Raw genomic sequence first — 17,169 nt, 5'->3', positions numbered from 1 at the left:
AATTAATTAATTCAATTATATAATAGCTACTTACTTCTACTCTAAACAAAGCACACATTTCCCACAGACCAAAAATATTTAGGAGCCTCACTACATACATTTTCAATTAATTTTTCGCTTTATTTATTTGCTACGCATTTCTTTTTATGGCGTATTGCCGTTAAAGCGCAAATGTATCACTGTTCTTAAAATATTTACAATTATTTATTTGTCGTCGACCGCATAGCCGACTACTGACTACTTACTTATTTAAACATTTCCACGCGCATTTTCAATTTTAATTTAATTTATTTAACTTAATCAATTGAATTTGTTCTTCACAACCATAAAAAGCTGCGAATTCCGCTGAATCGTGTAGTGGCTTACTTATTTATGGAAAATGCTGCATGTAACACCTGTCAGCAGAATCCATATGTGTAGCTGCAGCATATGCAGTTGTTGTTAAATGATTAATGAATGTATGAATGACGTAATTAATTTTGGGAAAACTCGAAAATATTACATTTTTACAATAAATCAATATGGGCACCATATTTTTTTTTTGCTTACATAGGTATTGCCTACTTTTAGTCGGCTTACATACTTTTTACTTGTATAACTGCAAAATGTGAATTAATCGGTGATTATGACAGTTTTTAAATCCAGTGAAAAACAAGTGCTCTTTTGCACTAAATAAACAACTGGAAAATTTAATAAAACAATCTTTCGATGAGCAAAAAGCACAATGAAAAATTGCACTGTAGAAAAATAATACATAAAGAAGAAAATAAATAAATAAATAATCCGAAGAAATGATAACCTCCTCCTTTTTGAAGTGAGTTAAAATCTGAAACCGGAACTTAAGTTATCGGTCAAAAAATTTGTTTAGTTAAAAACACATTTTCCTCGACCAAAGTTATATATCAAAAATTACGAAATTTTAATTTAGCTATAGTAATTTTGTATAAAACGTAAACTATCTGTGTACTAAGATATACGTAGTTAGTGAACTAGACAACTCATCTACATAAGCTCTTTTAATTAAAACTAACTACTTAAGCAAGCCGTCGGAAAACCGTCAAAGGCCCGCCGACGACACCTTCTATGTTTTAAGTGAAAAATGATTTTATTTACTTGAATTTAATGTGAAAACTGACAAATGGAAAAAGCTCATTTCCGCTGCTGAAACCGGTGTAAATATACAAGTAGATGACTTTTTATGAGGGTCTAACCAGTAATGGTCAAAATTGTATTTACTACATAATTACTAATTTCAAGCGTATTTAGGTATTTATGTTGTAGTAAATACCAAAAAGGATTTCGGGATTTTCGGGACTATTTTGGATCTTTGCGGCAACTTCTGGATTCTCGAGACTATCTCGAGATTTTCCATTTTTGGGGCTACTTTGGTATTTTGGGGCCATCTAATAACTTTGGGACTAGTTCTTGATTTTCGGGACCATTTCGGGATTTTAGGGACCATTTCGGGCATTTTGGAAATTCAATTTATTTATGTTTTGCTTCGCTGGGCTAAGGTGAATTCAAATGATCAGATTTGGGGAGAGTTGAGTTGAGGTGAGGCGAAGTGAGTAAACGTGAGGTCAGTTTAGGTTAGGTGTGTTGAGGTTAGTTAATGTGAGGCAAATTGAGGTGAGTTGAAGATATGGTTTCAATTGATTAATACATCTACTAAATGCCATAGTACTTTAGTGGCAGTATTTTGCATTTTTAAAGTGTCGCAATACTTTAGATCAGAGTACCTAGCGCCTAATACCTATTTGTAGAAATTCCGTGAAAGTGCAGAAAATTTAAACTTGACAAAGCAAAACAAAATTTTTGAAGCAAAAAACATTGCTTTGTGGAGTTTTACGCGAAATCTTTTACTCCATAAGCGCTTGCAAGTACCTTCTGAAGCGATTTTATCACAACAGAGGATTAAGAAAAAGCCTCAATGAGTTTTCAAATTATTCCCGTTGATCTTTATTTAAGGCACTCCGCTTTGGCATAAAGCAATTACATACATATAATGCCACGTGCCGCACAATAAAATGAGCAATGAATAAATTTAATGGCGCAGCATTTTCTATGCTTGATTTTTATGAGTATAATTTGCGGTTGATTTGTTGAATCAAGTGTGAACCGCAGCATCGTCAACACCATCGGCATGCAACAAAAGCAACGCAAAAACAAAAAATTAAAGGCAAATGAGTTGTGTGTGCGTGGTTGGGTCATGCCACCCGATTTGAGTTCATTGCACAAACAAAGGCATTTGAAGGCGCCTTAGAGTGGGTGACTGCTGTTGTGGTATACTCTGGTGCATAATGTGCAGTTGACGCTCTTTATGTTGCTGCGGCACTCGACTGTTGTTGACGTTAGGGCATTGAATCGTTGTTGGTTCGTTGGTTTGTTGACTGCTTGCCGCCCGATTACTTTGCATTGCTCCTCTTTATTTTCGGCTCATTACAATTTCACATTGACCTAGTTAGGTTGGTTCGTGTCCTGCAGTGCAATGCTTTAGCTTAGCAACAACGATTGACGCCAGCGCTATCGACTACACGTGACTATTCATACATACTTACATAGGTAAGCAATTGGCAGTGGTGGCCTTGAATGCCGCTGATTATTTGAGCCGGGGGAGGAGGAGCACAAGAAAACAGCATTTCTGTGAATTGTTTTTGTAAATTGAAGGTTTTACAGCTAATTCGGAAAATTTTGTTTTTTTTTTTTGGAACTGGCCGAAAAAATTTTGGTTGTCGAATGGGGGTTCTAATTTGAGTAATAATTAGTGCTTATTGCAGATTTAAATTTCTGGTGCAGCCGCTTGGTAAAGGCATTCAAATTAAAACAACGGGCAATTTAACACGAGGTCGCTCATACGCCGTGGCGCATTTCTTAGCAGCAGCATAAGTGGCGCGAAAGCGTATGCAAATTAGGCAGGGGTAGGTAATGACCATGCGGGCAAAAATGCACTGAGGAAATATAAATGAAGAAGTCGTGCCCAAAAAAGGCTAAGGTACATTTATTCAAAACGAGGCAACTTAGCCAGAATTTTTCGAACATTTTCGGAGCCGTTTAGGATTTTTAGGCATTTTCGGGATACCATGCATTTCACTATTCGGGAGATTTCTTTCGGTTGTCGTTGGGGTTTTGCTGGATTTTTTCAGCACATTTGGGGTTTTTCATGACTTTTCGAAATACTTGCTTTTTATTTATGTAATTTTTCAGAGGCACATTTTAATCTTGAGAAAAGCATTATTTACCGGTTATACTTTGCGAAAAAATTAAACAAGAAAACAAGAAAATAAAATAAAATAAAATAAAATAAAATAAAATAAAATAAAATAAAATAAAATAAAATAAAATAAAATAAAATAAAATAAAATAAAATAAAATAGAGGTCGCCCGTCTCCGAGTGTATTTCTGCCATGAAAAACAGCTCCAGAGAAAAATACATTCGCCATTTGGAATCGGCGTAAAACTGTAGGTCACTCCCCTTTGTGTGACAACAACAAGGCGCACGCCACAAATCGCAGGAGAAGCTGGACCAAACACTACTAAACCCCTTTTTATTTTTTTTTTCATCATGTGCACTGGCGGATTCTTCCATTGTTAATTACTTCAAACTTATTAAGTAGAAAGTTAAAATATACTTGCCTCATCTTGCCAATCTCTCTTAGTCCACGCTCTTTCCTCGCCTCAAGAACATACATACATATGTAAATATTTATCGCGTTTCCAATTAAAAACTTTTACTGACTAATCTCCAACCCATTGACAAACAAAGCCAATCAATTTGCCACTTTTTAATTTTAAACTTTAATTGCCTTCATTTTATCAGTTTTCTTCGACAGCACTTCACTTAAAGTGCTTGCAATATTTCAAGCGCATCAATTCTCAACAAACACTTTGTGTACTTAACCACACAACCGTTCACACTTTCACTGCACTTAAGTCATTATAAACTAACCCAATTACGGAAAACAGTGGAGCCAGCTATCAACAGCATTCGTCTTCCGTAAATATATATATAAACGCAACAACTAAGATGAAGCGAGTGTGACCACAGCGATAACTCACACATCGAGTGGAATTGTCTTTTCACAGCTTTACTTAGCAAAATTTAATTAAAGTTTGTAGTAAACTTTGCATTTGCAAAATTGACTTTTTGCACAAGCCGATTTTTGCATTGCATGGATGTGCTCTCAACTTTATTCGCATTATTTTACTTGTATTGTTCAACATTTATGAATATGTTTTTTTTTATAGATTTTTGGATTGTGCAACGGAAATATTATCTACCAGGGCAGATTTAAGTCTTCTTCTTGTCACTTGTAGGAGATTTTTTTTAAGAGACGCCGCACAGTGTACGAAATTCGAAATTAGGACGACAAAAATCATAACTTGAAAACTAATGGATATAAAATTATGAATTTTTGCACATATCATTTTCGTGACGAAAAGTACGTTCAGGCAAAAAATTGTATAAATCCGCCCACCGCCACGCCCACTTCCCATAGGAACCACACATTGGAAATGAATGAAAAACCAAAATACACTATTAAATTAGTTTTTTATTAGACAGAATTTTTGCAAATTGACTTAACTCTCATCAAATTCAATATTTAATAATGGGTTTTTAAGCAATTTTAATATATCTGGAGTAATGGCTCCATGCTTGGTCTTGGGAGATTTCCTTAAGATAGAAATGTATGGATCAGACGAAATTAGAAGTCTTTTTAATAAGTCGTTGTTTGTTTGGGTTCGAGAATTTTTTCGCGTGAACTGCAATCTGTAGCGTTTATTGTCCTTATTTCTCGATTCTTGGGCTTCTTCAGATAATTGGCCGATAGGAAGTATGCAATGATCAATTACAACCTTGCCATGACAGAGCACTTTATGTACTGTAACTGGCATATAATACCATGAATAAAGCTTGAAATATAGTTTATATATAAATATAGTTATATATGTTTAAGTTTATCAAAATCGATAGTTGTTGTTGATCCGCTGCTAAAATTCATAGTAATAAAGTTACATATTTTATCACATCTATCTTCTTTAAGGTTAGATAACCATACATCAAACAAAATTCTATGCGATATTTTAGAGGCGCTCATACTAAAATTTAATTTTCTCACAAAAGTGCAAGTATGTGCAGAATTTTATTTCTTATTTTTAAAAATAAATATATGTATGTTATAAATATGTTCTTTGTTGTGGTGGGTGTTGGTGGAGTCAAAAGATCAGGACCGCTGAAAATTGACTTTTATTAGGAATCACTTGTAAAAACATGCCCTGAGTTTTTCATCTGTAAACAGTTACCTTTACTCAAAACACAAAAATATAAAAAGTTTAACCAGATAATAGCTTAAGTTATCTCCACCGAAAAAATTTTGAAAATATATTTATTACTTTGATAATTATAGGCTTTTAAAAATTGCACTAGTTGCATTTGCACTAATTGTGTTTTTGTTTGTTTATTTTCCCTACCAGTCGTAATACCGCTAGAAGTGTATAAACAAAAAACTTGTCGCATATATGGTATTTCTGGTATATATTGACATTCTTCTTTATAATAGAGCAGCCAGATTTAAAAAAAAGGAATATTAAAAAACCATTTTTGTCGTCTCAAATTTGAAGATCCAACACGACGCGTCGATGCGAAAATTTAACATTACGTATACGACCTGGTGGCTCCTCTAGATATTTCTAAAATATGCACAACATTAATTGCATACACATTTTAAAAAGCTGACGGCGTTTTTAAATTTTTGATCATATTTTTGTTATCCTTTTGTACAAATAAAAATGAGCATTTTACATTTCTAATGTTTTCTATACGTAACAGGCACATGACCACCCCTTTCAGGCGGCAGGCGGTTAAGTAAACACGATGTTGCCGAGCTACCAAAAAGGCTTAATTACACAGCATACAATTCTGCCATTTTCCCTCTCCCACGTTTGTTATATGTCTAATCTAAAAATCCGCATGAGTAGCGTGAAGTAGCCGTAGCTGCGAAGTGGAAATTATATACGTGGTAATGTCAAAATTTCCGCTCATTAACTTTGGAAATTAAACTCTACACCATGTTTGCGCACATCCACATAGTTTGCAAGAGGCAGAAAGTGTGTAACCAATTCAAATCTGTGAATCAACTACAACCACAGCTACTAACCGCTGCGCAGATGGCGTATCCAAAGTGAAGTAGGTTGAGCTTGTGATGCTGCAGTTAAAATTGCAATTATAATTTCACTGATTTTCGACTGTTGCTTGCCAAAGGATTACAAATGCTCACAATATACAAACGATAAGCTGCCGGCAGGGCTTCCGTTCGCTTTAGCATTAAATGTGATGACAATTTTTAGATAAACAAATGCTGTGATGTGGCATTATTCTACACAAATATTACGGATATTAACAACAAATGTTATCAACTATTAGCTTTTATTCATTGCTCATTATTATTCCATTTCATTCCACTTAGTGAAAATTTTGCCTACGGCGGTTCGAATTGTCTGTCACTCCCGGCTTCAATTACCTACCTTTTCGCTTTTGACTAGTTTGTTGTCCTTCTTGGACAGCGCAATCAACGTAAGCGGCTCTAGTGTAATCAAATAATTTAGCTGAATGTGCATGTATATACATATGTATGAGTGTGTATGTAGTAGAGCCAAATGGCTTTCAAATTAAAGGTGGGATGATAAGTATAATAACAGTCAGCTCAAATTAATTGAAACGCGATATGATTTTCGGTCAGTGCCTTCGTTTTCTATCTGTTTTTCACAGTAAAATGATGCGCATCTTTCATAAAGATTATGAAAACAATGTATCAAACAATAATGCTAAGCCAAATATTGTCTTACAGTGAATGGTCGCCCCTGAGTGTAATTGAGTTGGAGAGAAAGTGAAATAGATCAGGCGTATATTCATTCTTCTGTTTCTTTGTGAGAAACCGACTTCGAATGATTCTTTGACGAGTTCAATTAAGCACAAAAGACGTTCTCGTTTCGTTACTAACTAGAAATACCAAGTGCAGTCAAGCCCTATTCCATTTGGTATTTCTACCGCAGAGTAGTGGTTCCTCATTCTGATGGCGCACTGTGTTCTCTTTAAGGAAAAACTGACAAAAAGTACCTAATGTACTTAACAAATAATTAAAATCCGTTCTTCGGCTCTTTAGAACATGGAAATAGACTTCCTGATGCAATAAAAGTAAAAATATGTGTTTAAACATTTTTTTTTTTTAATCTCATCGCATCTGGTTTAAGGTCAAAAAAGAAAAAAAATTTAAACTTTTAATTTTTAAGTACGTTTTAAAAATAAAGGAAATTATTTTAAGCAACGAATTTACTTATTTAGGTTGAATCTTTTTCTGTAGCGAAGTCACATTCCTCGTCGCTCCATTGTTTCACTCGGTCTCGCTGAAATCCAGCTTCTTTGAATCATATCGATTTCTTCCAATGAGTTTAATCATACAGAAGCTATTTGTCGCGTCATTTTCTATTTTGGCTGCCCGGGCTAAGGCTTGCAAGTCTTATGCTGCGACATTAGAGCTATTATTTTTGGAATTTTGGCAGCTCTTTTCGTCTGGAAATTTTAACAGGAAGGAAGTCAGTATCGTAAATCCGCGGAACGAAATGAGTCGCTTTACACTTGAGCATCGTTGGAAAATATTGCTAACGAAATGAACTTCGATTCTGCTCGAAGAATCATATTTTCTGACGAAGCGCCTTTTCATCTCTACGGCTATGTTAACAAGCAAAACTTCCGCATCTGGGGACCAAAAAAAACTGCTTTTGATCGTCGAAAAGCCAATGCAAACTCAGAGAGCGACAGTTCGGTTCATTTCGGCTAACGGTGAGTGCCACAGCACCGTGATAAACGATTTTGTGTCTCCGAAAATTAAAGACATCGATTTGGACTTGGACGTCCTTCGATTTCGGCGGGATGGCGCGCCAAGCCAATCGTGAGATATAACCAGAAACTGCCACTAGCATCTTGGGAAACTGCGTGAACTGGATGCGCAACTGCAAATCCAACACGGGCTGCTGTGTTTCGTAAATAATGGGAATTTTTGTATTTTCGAATATACGAAGAATATAAAAGTGTTTTTGTTAATTTTGTATATAAAACCACTTATATGTACCACCCAGTAGATAGTTCTTAAGTGTTTTCAGCTATTAAATTTTTAACTCGTTCGCTTTTTTGCCACATGCCTGCACTTCTCAAATGGCATATAAAAGCAAGTTAAAGACATGAGTTGCTGCCCTTCCTCAACCAAATTAATCTAAAGCTGTGCATTTTGTATTTTGCTCTAATTTTCTGTGAATATAAAATACCCAAAGACTTTTTGGCTAACTTCAGTTCCAGTTTTAGTGAATCTAATTTTTTGTATCATTCTTTTTTCACTTATCAAATCGTGGCGACGGCAGCCCACAAATGGCACAAAATTGAAGCGGTGGCAAATAAAACGAGCATTGCATTTATGTAATCCCATACAATTCTTCATTTCCGATACATAAGTATGTACATATGTATGTATTTCTTTTCAATAGGATTTCTTTGTATAAAATGCTTTTATTTATTTATTTATTTCTATAGAAAGTGACTGTCATTATCTTTATCCCAAAAATGCTCTCTTTTACATGACTGAGTTAACATACAACTTATGTAACTGGCAATTAAGTGATTCTTGACTCTCTAAGCTTTTGATTCTTTTGTACTATATAATCCTGTCATTAATAACGGTACACCTGAGCATTAGTAAATAAGCTCGTAGAATTTGTTACTCAACCATTTGTAGATAGTTTTGTGTGTGCATATGCGAATCTCTGCTATTATACATACAATTGACATTTCAGGTCACGTAACATTAAGAAGTACAGTCGCAGCTACTACTTTTTGCTTTGCTATCTACAAATAAGTGCGTTAGTGTTTCACTTTATAATACTTTCCCAGATGAAACCCAAAATTTGTATAAACTTTCTCAATGCAAAAATTTACTTAACAATTTTCGATGCCTTTAGTAAGAGCCCTTTACCCTTTCAATGATTACACGCTTGCCTTGACTGCTTACAAAAGTATAGGTCTTTTTCGAAGGTGCGTTCTACCATGAAATTGCCTTTGAGCAGAAGAAAGAAGTTTAGGATTTAGAATGCAAAATTTTAACCTTAATGAAGTCGATATATGCTGGGAAGAAAACGAAATATTAATTACATTAAATACATAATTACGAGTGGAGCTCTTAGGCATTTCAAATACGCAACCTTTTTGTATTTCGAACTTAAAAGGCATCTGCAAAAGTCGCCTAGTACATGTCTGTGTTAAAGTGATTCTACTACTTTCATATCCATATCCTTTTTTATTGTTTCTGAAAAGCTACATATGTCTCGATTTTTTTTTTCTTATTTTCACAATGGGTTTTAAGAGTCAAGTAATCTATTATTTATGTACAAACATATGCATGCGTCCGAATACAACTATGTGTATACATACATATATATATGTTGCCATTCGAATATTGTTCTTATTAGCACGTGAATAATTAAACAACAAGGCAATTTGTTGTTTCATAGCAAGCAAGGCCAGCTGTCTAATTTCTAACTAAACCTAAAAAATAAATGCATATGTCCACTGTCCTCCAGAGAAAACATTTGTATATACAGAAGTACATAATCAAGAGCATATGTACATAATTAATCGATAATAAGCTTGTAAGGGAATTCATGTCAGAAATATGTTCAGCTGTTGCGCCTACTCGCTGTTACGTGACAATTCCCGCATGTAACTTCATACAAATTTTCATGTATTTATGAATTTACATATGTATGTATGTAAATAAGTGTGTATACATATTGAACAAAGGTACGTATTTGCAGCTTTTTGTTGTTGTCACAATTCTGACTAAAAGTTAAGTCATTCAGATGAGAATTAGAAATGTATGAAGAAGTGATGTGACTGTAGAGATATTCACAGATGAGCAACAGCCTAAGCAAAGATGAATGCCCATTGGAAAGGACGACATATATATTTATATGTATTACTTGAGATGATTTGAAATTATTGTTGAACAAATATTTCCTCGCTTCATCTTCGGTTTTTTTTCTTTAATAAAATAGAAATCTTAAACCTTTTCCTCCATATTTTTTTTTTTGTGACCTGCTGAGAGCTAGCTGACAAATTAGTGACTTTTTTTTTTTTTTGAGATGTGAGAGAGCTTACTAAATACCAAATAGTCCCAAAATCGATTTTTACCACGAAAAGTCACTATAAGTGATTAGAGACTGCTCACTGAATTCCGTGGAAAATTTGCCTGTTTGCCAGAAACTAGTTATTTCTTAGCACATTTTAATCATTTGGACAAAGATTCGACTTTTCAACAAATGGAAAAAAATGGATCCAGCTTTTGCTGAAAGGTGAACATTTTTAGCGCATAGTTGTGCCAGTGCCTCCGCTAAGATAAAAGTTCGTAGTGCTGTTTATTATTTAAAAATTTCAGAGGAAGGATTTTCGACGAAAATTTACGCAGTGGTCACGTAGATCTTTTAATTTATAAGTCCATGTTCGACCTATTTATTTCTTTAAAAAACTCTATGTCAATGATTATTTCCCAATTTCATTTACTCATGTTGCGTGAAACAAATTCGTAGTGGTATTCACCTAAACGCGTAAATGCGTTGTAAACACGTAAACCTCGTAAATTTATTAATTTTGTATGAAAAAAACGATTACGCGATTACGAGGCATTTAAGCATTTAGATGAACACCCATAGTAAAAACTTTCCCATTTTAAGAGACCTTGGGTAACACCATATAAAACACAAAATGAATTATTCAAAGTGAAGGCGGCTGTGAAATAACCCAAATGCTTCTGACGAAAGTGTTAGGGGTTAAAAGCTTGTCCAAAGTGCCTTTTTCTAAATTTCCTACAATTTATCTGTCAGATTGCATGGGCGTTTTTTAGGTACCGATGTACATTTTAGTTACTGCCATTTTAGATATTCTTGAGGAACCTGTAAATTTATGTTCTGATACCGATCTCAAGGAGCTACCTAAATACCTTAGAATCGCACAATTTCTTCCTTGACAAAACTATAAGTAAAGCCACAAGGGATAATGATTGCAGTTGGTCATGCGATTTTCCTGCCCCTAAATAATAACTATGTATCAAGAACCCAATCAAAACCACCAAACGTAAAAGTCGGTGAAAGGATTAACAATTCTGCAAAAATCAGCACAAATGTATGGCCTACGTATTGCTTATGAGGGACTTCAAATGTAAGCTGCCTGTAACTTACCTACGTTCACTGTTTATTTCTTTCATAAGATACTGGATCTTGGTTAACATATGGCTAAAATGAATTAAACAATTTTCATCGTTCAATTACTTTCAGTCCAGTATTCCAAGGTAAAATCAAAGTCGAATGTATCTCAACATATGTATCTACAGATAACTGAAGCATGTTGATGCCACAAGAATACTAGCAACATATAGACTGCGAATTTATTTGTATATGAGAACCCAGTACGGAAAGAAACTGGTGTAAATATTGATGTTCAACCAGTTTTTTACCCACCACAACTAATTGCAGATCTGACTTTCTTCCTCGAAGCGAACTGTTGACTTTAACATGGCGATGTCCTAGGAAGCAGTCAATTATCCGACTCTGCATTTGATTGATTTCAACTACTTTAAAATGCATTTGGCTTAAAGCACTTCAAAGTCAGTATGTTTCGTTTGAATACGCTTTCGTTCTGCACTTTACAGATACTTTTTAATATTTTCAAGGCACAAAAAAAAGTTTATTATTATTTTCACATGTTGTCTCTGTTGGGATTCGAACCCGGAGTTTCCGGAAGCTAATAAGTAACAGCAGGCATCTCTGTCATGTCTCTGTTTAAAGTCAGTTGCTACATAAGCAGAGATAAATAACTTTTTCTGAGGAAATTGGTTGAGCTATGCCATACTGGGTTGAGGTACTCAAGCGCTTGGGTAAATCTTTTCCCAAATGCACTTGCTGTTGCCGATGTTGTGTTTTGTTCGATGGCGAACATGTTGTGCTGGCATGCCACGAGCANAATTGAACGGCAGAAATATGTATGCATTTACAAACATAAAAATTATTATATTATTAATAAAAGTTCTCTGCTCGGCAACAACTTGCCCAGGTTCATGCAACATTGTTTAAGGAGCATTTGGTGAGAAATCCACAAAAATGTTAAATTTCAAATGTTAAGAAACCTCGAAATGTTAAAATAGAATGGTGAAATTCCGTCCTCTAAACGTTCCAGACAAATGTTCGATGCAACCAAAATTTGCATCTTCTCAGTAGTTATAAGTTCTCTGCGGCAGTGCGCCAAAGGGGGCGGTATGCCAGCACGTATTTACAACCTGTGAATTTCGAGTTTTCGATGCGAACCAACATAACAAACGCACCCACACACACACACACACACAGATATAGGCCCGTGGTTGACCTGGAGCATATCGCTGGCGACAGCAGTGCGGCGAACACGAATCGCTCAGTTCAGTTTTTCAGTTGTGTTTTGTGCGGCGTGTGCGATGGTTTTGTGTTGGCGCTTTGGCGGCGTTTTGGCGATGACGAGAAAACTATGTAGAATGAAACGTGAAATGATTCTAGTGAAGCAAAACATAAAAAAATAAATGAAATTGTATAATATCTGCATAAGTGTAAACAGTGTCTTAGTGCAGAAGTGTAAAGAGAATAAAAAAAAACTATTAAATGTTAAAAGATGTTGGCATTTTTACAATTTAAAACGTGTTTTGCCAGCGATTTCTGACTTCGAAAAAGTATGAAGCTCAAATCTTGCCGGCCGCAGACGCTTACATACCTATGTACACAAATATTTAATTTTAGAGTTCTAAAGTAAACATTACTATGTGTGTGTTATTGAAATTAAGGCAATCAAAAAAAATATATTGAAAGCATAAATTAGAGATGCCTAAGTGAAAAGTACTCGAACATACATATTTACTTGGATGCACTAATATGCATATTTAAATGTAAAAAAAAAATATTGTAGTTACTTGTGAAATCTGTTAAACATTCAATTCATATGTACCTACATAATTCCATAGATACCTGCAAAAGTTTTAATGCATAACTAATTTTTATGTGTATTAAAAACCAGAAAGAAACAAAACAAAAACGTATAAAGTCCAACACAAAAGTGACAAAAAAAAAAATCAACTTTAACCGGAGATTCGCGAGCATCAAGCGACAAGTACGTACGTATTTTTAAGTAAGTAAACGAGCGGCTAAGTGAGTGACTTGTGATGCGTTTGTGGTGTGTGTAAGTGGCTCAATCAGTGGAAAAGGTTTTTCGTGTATTTTAAATTTTAGACGCTGCTACTAAAATGATGTACATATATGTACATCAACATACTTATGCACATACATACCTACAGGCACGCTAAAACAAACATATGCGTACATATCTGTGAGATATTTGCACGTTCGCACTAAGCAGCGCACAGGGAAGTGTAGGTAAAGATAGGCAATAAAAAGCAAAGTGTGTGTGTTGCATGTGCTACGAAAGTGGTGATTATAAGTACTCGTACATACGTACTTATGTACAGTGACTCAAACAGCTATTCACAATTTTTGTTTTTATATTCACAATGGATGCGTTTCTTTATACATTCTAGATAATCCCATTTCACAGCCAGAATAAACAGAATGGGTTTGAAATATACATACGTTAACATATCATCAGGAACGTTCTAAAGAATAGGTAAACGAAAAAGTTTATTCCAAATGTTCAGAATGCATAAAGAAATGCAGCCAAAATTTTTCAACTTAAATTTTTTTCATAAAAATATGGTTAATAAAGATTAAAATTTTACACTTTATACAAAGGTTAGGACCATTCAAAAAATTTCCAGTAAAATTTTTAATTTTCTATTCTGAATGTTTTTTAACGTTTGCTCTTTTTCTATAACAGGCACAATTTATAAAAACTTTTTTTTTGCGAACAGTCTTCATATTATTCCAATTGAACTTTGTTTCAAAAATTCATACTAAAAAATTAAAAATGTTGATAACATTTTTTTAATGTTTTAAAGTTTTTAAAAGTTTGAAACTTTGATTTGTATGTTTTTGGTTAAAGCATAAACAATAATTTTATAAAAAATACAACAAAAAAAAGTAAAAAAAATTCAATGTGAGCACTTGTTTGAGTCACTGTTTTAAGTACTTATGCGTATACTTGTATTTATATACATTTCATGAAGTTGAAATGGCATGTTAACTTTGGATCAGGTTATCCCAAACGACGCATCGACCTGATTTGATTTTGCCATGTCCGTCTATCTGTACGTTTGAACGCAAGCTGTGTAGTCCCTCAGTTTCCGAGACTAAAATTTTATATGCACGCGTGTTTTTGTAATGTTTTAAAAATTTTCTGAACTGACAATAATAGTTCACTATAACTTATAGCTCCCACACAACTGATTGTTCAGATATAAAGTTATGATTTCAAATTATTGAAACCGTTATTTTTTTCCAATCAGTTTGCATATTAAAGCTTAGAATCCAGCTCTCAAGAAAGATCACAAGAAATATTTCTTATTATTTCTGTTGCTTTTACTGTAAATTTTCTTGAAGAAATAAATATACCTATGAGCATTTTTTTTTGTTTCTTGAGAGCCGCAAACTGATTTGAGAAATTTTAGCTGATGAAAATTTCTTTTCCATTTCTTGTGCATATTTTTTTATGAATTATTCGTTTTTCTTGAGAGCTGATTAAAAAAAAATAATTTTTCACTTTAATGTTTCCTTTAAAATTGAATACGTTTGCACTACAAACGAAATGACAGATTAAAGTTAAATTTTCCTTTATTCATTGCAGATATGAAGCCGGGCGGGTAAGCCGACCACAACACTGTCCTTACTTCTTTTTGCTATGCTTCATACATATGTATTTTCTGCTATCCCGCTCACTCTGCCTTACGAAGTTTGCGAATTTTGTTTATCTCTATCTGCTGATTTTCTGTTTTATACGGAACTATAAAAATGTCTGTTTGTATGCACATATTTGTGTGTTGGTAGGTAGCTTTCTTGTTTTTAGCATTTGTTTGCTTATTTTTTAGGGTATTCCCCTGAGGGAGCCAGCTAACGCTAGTTAATGCATTTCACAAATGCACTTTACTGCGCTCGTAAAACTCACATTGCTCGTTGCATCTTCGTGTTTTTTTTTTTGTTTTGGTCTGAACAGCTGTTTTTGGGTATTTTTCCTTTCCATTGCCTCATTGCTGAACAAAGCAGTGTGGTTTTTGTTGAGGCTGTTTTGTAGTTTCTCTCTGTTTATTTGTCTGCATATCTCAAAGTACCTCATTCTACCGCTCTCGCATTGTATTACTTTAGTGTTGCCCCTTTCCAATACATGGTGCGGCAGAAGTGCAGCGGGCATGCATGGAGTATGTATGTAATTTCCCCACTGACTACTTATGTACATATGTATTTATTGCTTTGATGCATTGGTTTGTGTGTTATGTGGATGAGCTTTGACAAGACTATTCCCATATAAGCACGATGCGTTTTATGCAATCACAGCAGCGAGCCAACACTGAGATAACTATGAGATAACTATGTACTTGAAAAAAGAACTACCTACAAGTCAATACACACATATATGTACTACTAGAAGATGACCCGGTGAACTTAGTATCACCTACAATTTACTTGATTATAACGATATATAATTGTCCCAGCGTGAAACACGAAAACTCTTAGTTAATTCCGCAAATTTCCAACGACTGGCCCTACGATTTGTTTATGCTCATCGCAAATACCAAACGCACGGGGAATTCCAGCTGCTTAAAATGAAATGGCAAGTCCTTTGGAATCATCGGAATACGCGGAATTAAAACATCCCCTTCTTTGTATTTACTCTTGATGATCGTTGCCTTGATGACGTTATTGCTTAGTCGAGTTTGATTAAAGTTACGCAACATGATGATGACTAAGCTTACTTTTAATGTCATATTGTGAGGTGGTAGTCCAAGCAATTCCAGCGAATTTAGACATTCAGTGAGATATTTGACCACGTCATCCTGGTTGATAACTGTGTTTTTTGTCACATTGAGATCTCCGACATCTTTGTTTTTTTTCGCGGCATTATTCCTCGTTTGCCTTGAATTAATGCGCGACGTCCGGAAAAATACGCAGAAGTCTGTGGATTATCTGATGAGCCCGGTCGAGGTGTAAACTGCGATTTTTTCACGACAAATGTCCAACAATTGCTTCGAAAATGCCTCCGCACATGACGCCGCATTTAGTTTGTCAGCTGTAGTTGATCGTGCAATAACTGGAAGTGTCTGACGGAAATCGCCGGACAACAGAATCATGGCACCACCAAAGATGTTTTGATTGTTAGGAAGATCTTTCAAAGTTCAGCCTCATGTTTAGTTCCACCCTAAGAGTTTCCTTGTCCGACTACGGTCAACGGGTGACCTGATGGACCTAGCAACCTTGCATTACGAGGTTTTCGCCCAACGTTCGCTAAGGTGACTAAGCGCTCATATGTTCAAAAGTTGATCACAGGTGTACGGACTTTACAACTTTATTGGTATATCTACCACCTTTTTAGATATATTATATTTTCGACCATTTTTACCTACAAAGACAAAATTTGCCATTTAGGGTATTCACAACGGTGTCGTAAGTGTCGTATTGGGGGTGTTCGCAAAATACCATCTAATTCATATTATGAATTTTTTCAGTGTTAAAAAATAGTTGGTTGGCGTTTCAAGTTCTCTAAACATTTATTTAAGCTTTTAGAGTTTACGACATACAAGAATACGACACTTACGATACCGTTGTGAATCCTTCAATTATTTCCTGTGTGTATCCATGGAATTTTGACATCTGATATTACACAGCCTGTTGCTTCACTCTTTCCTCAAGAAATAATGGAAGGGGGCATATATTTCTGTTGCAAACATGGGTCGCCTTGTGCTGTTTTTTCACAAAAAAACCACAAGAAAATTTCTTAGCCACACAGGAGAAGTAATAAAACCGCTTTTTCTCTTTATTTTCTTACATTCGGCTGCCTTACATGTAGCCAAATTTTATAGGCAAATTTTCAAATAAGGCAGTGTCAATATCTTTCTTCCAGCTCTAATTACTTCACCTGGTATAATTCAACCATGCTTAGCCATTTAGTGT

The 17,169-nt window shown here is 34.8% G+C and overlaps 1 long non-coding RNA gene across 2 annotated transcripts in view; it reads left to right on the top strand.

Moving 5' to 3' along the window:
• Positions 1-12,484: 12,484 nt before the first annotated feature.
• The window catches only part of LOC108372171 (uncharacterized), a 41,387-nt gene continuing 36,702 nt past the window's right edge, over positions 12,485-17,169 (top strand). The window contains exons 1-2 of one of the 2 annotated variants that reach the window (XR_001848819.1): positions 12,485-12,836; positions 13,080-13,225. This is a non-coding gene — a long non-coding RNA (uncharacterized LOC108372171). Of the gene's footprint in view, positions 12,837-13,079; positions 13,244-17,169 lie in introns of both variants that reach the window. The other variant, XR_001848818.1, reaches the window with a different exon arrangement.

The sequence above is a fragment of the Rhagoletis zephyria genome, unplaced genomic scaffold (genome assembly GCF_001687245.7).
Source record: "Rhagoletis zephyria isolate East Lansing unplaced genomic scaffold, Rhagoletis_zephyria_1.1 Rzeph_scaffold_00073, whole genome shotgun sequence".
NCBI classification, from domain to species: Eukaryota; Metazoa; Arthropoda; class Insecta; order Diptera; family Tephritidae; genus Rhagoletis; species Rhagoletis zephyria.
This window is presented reverse-complemented; position numbering and strand designations above follow the sequence as displayed.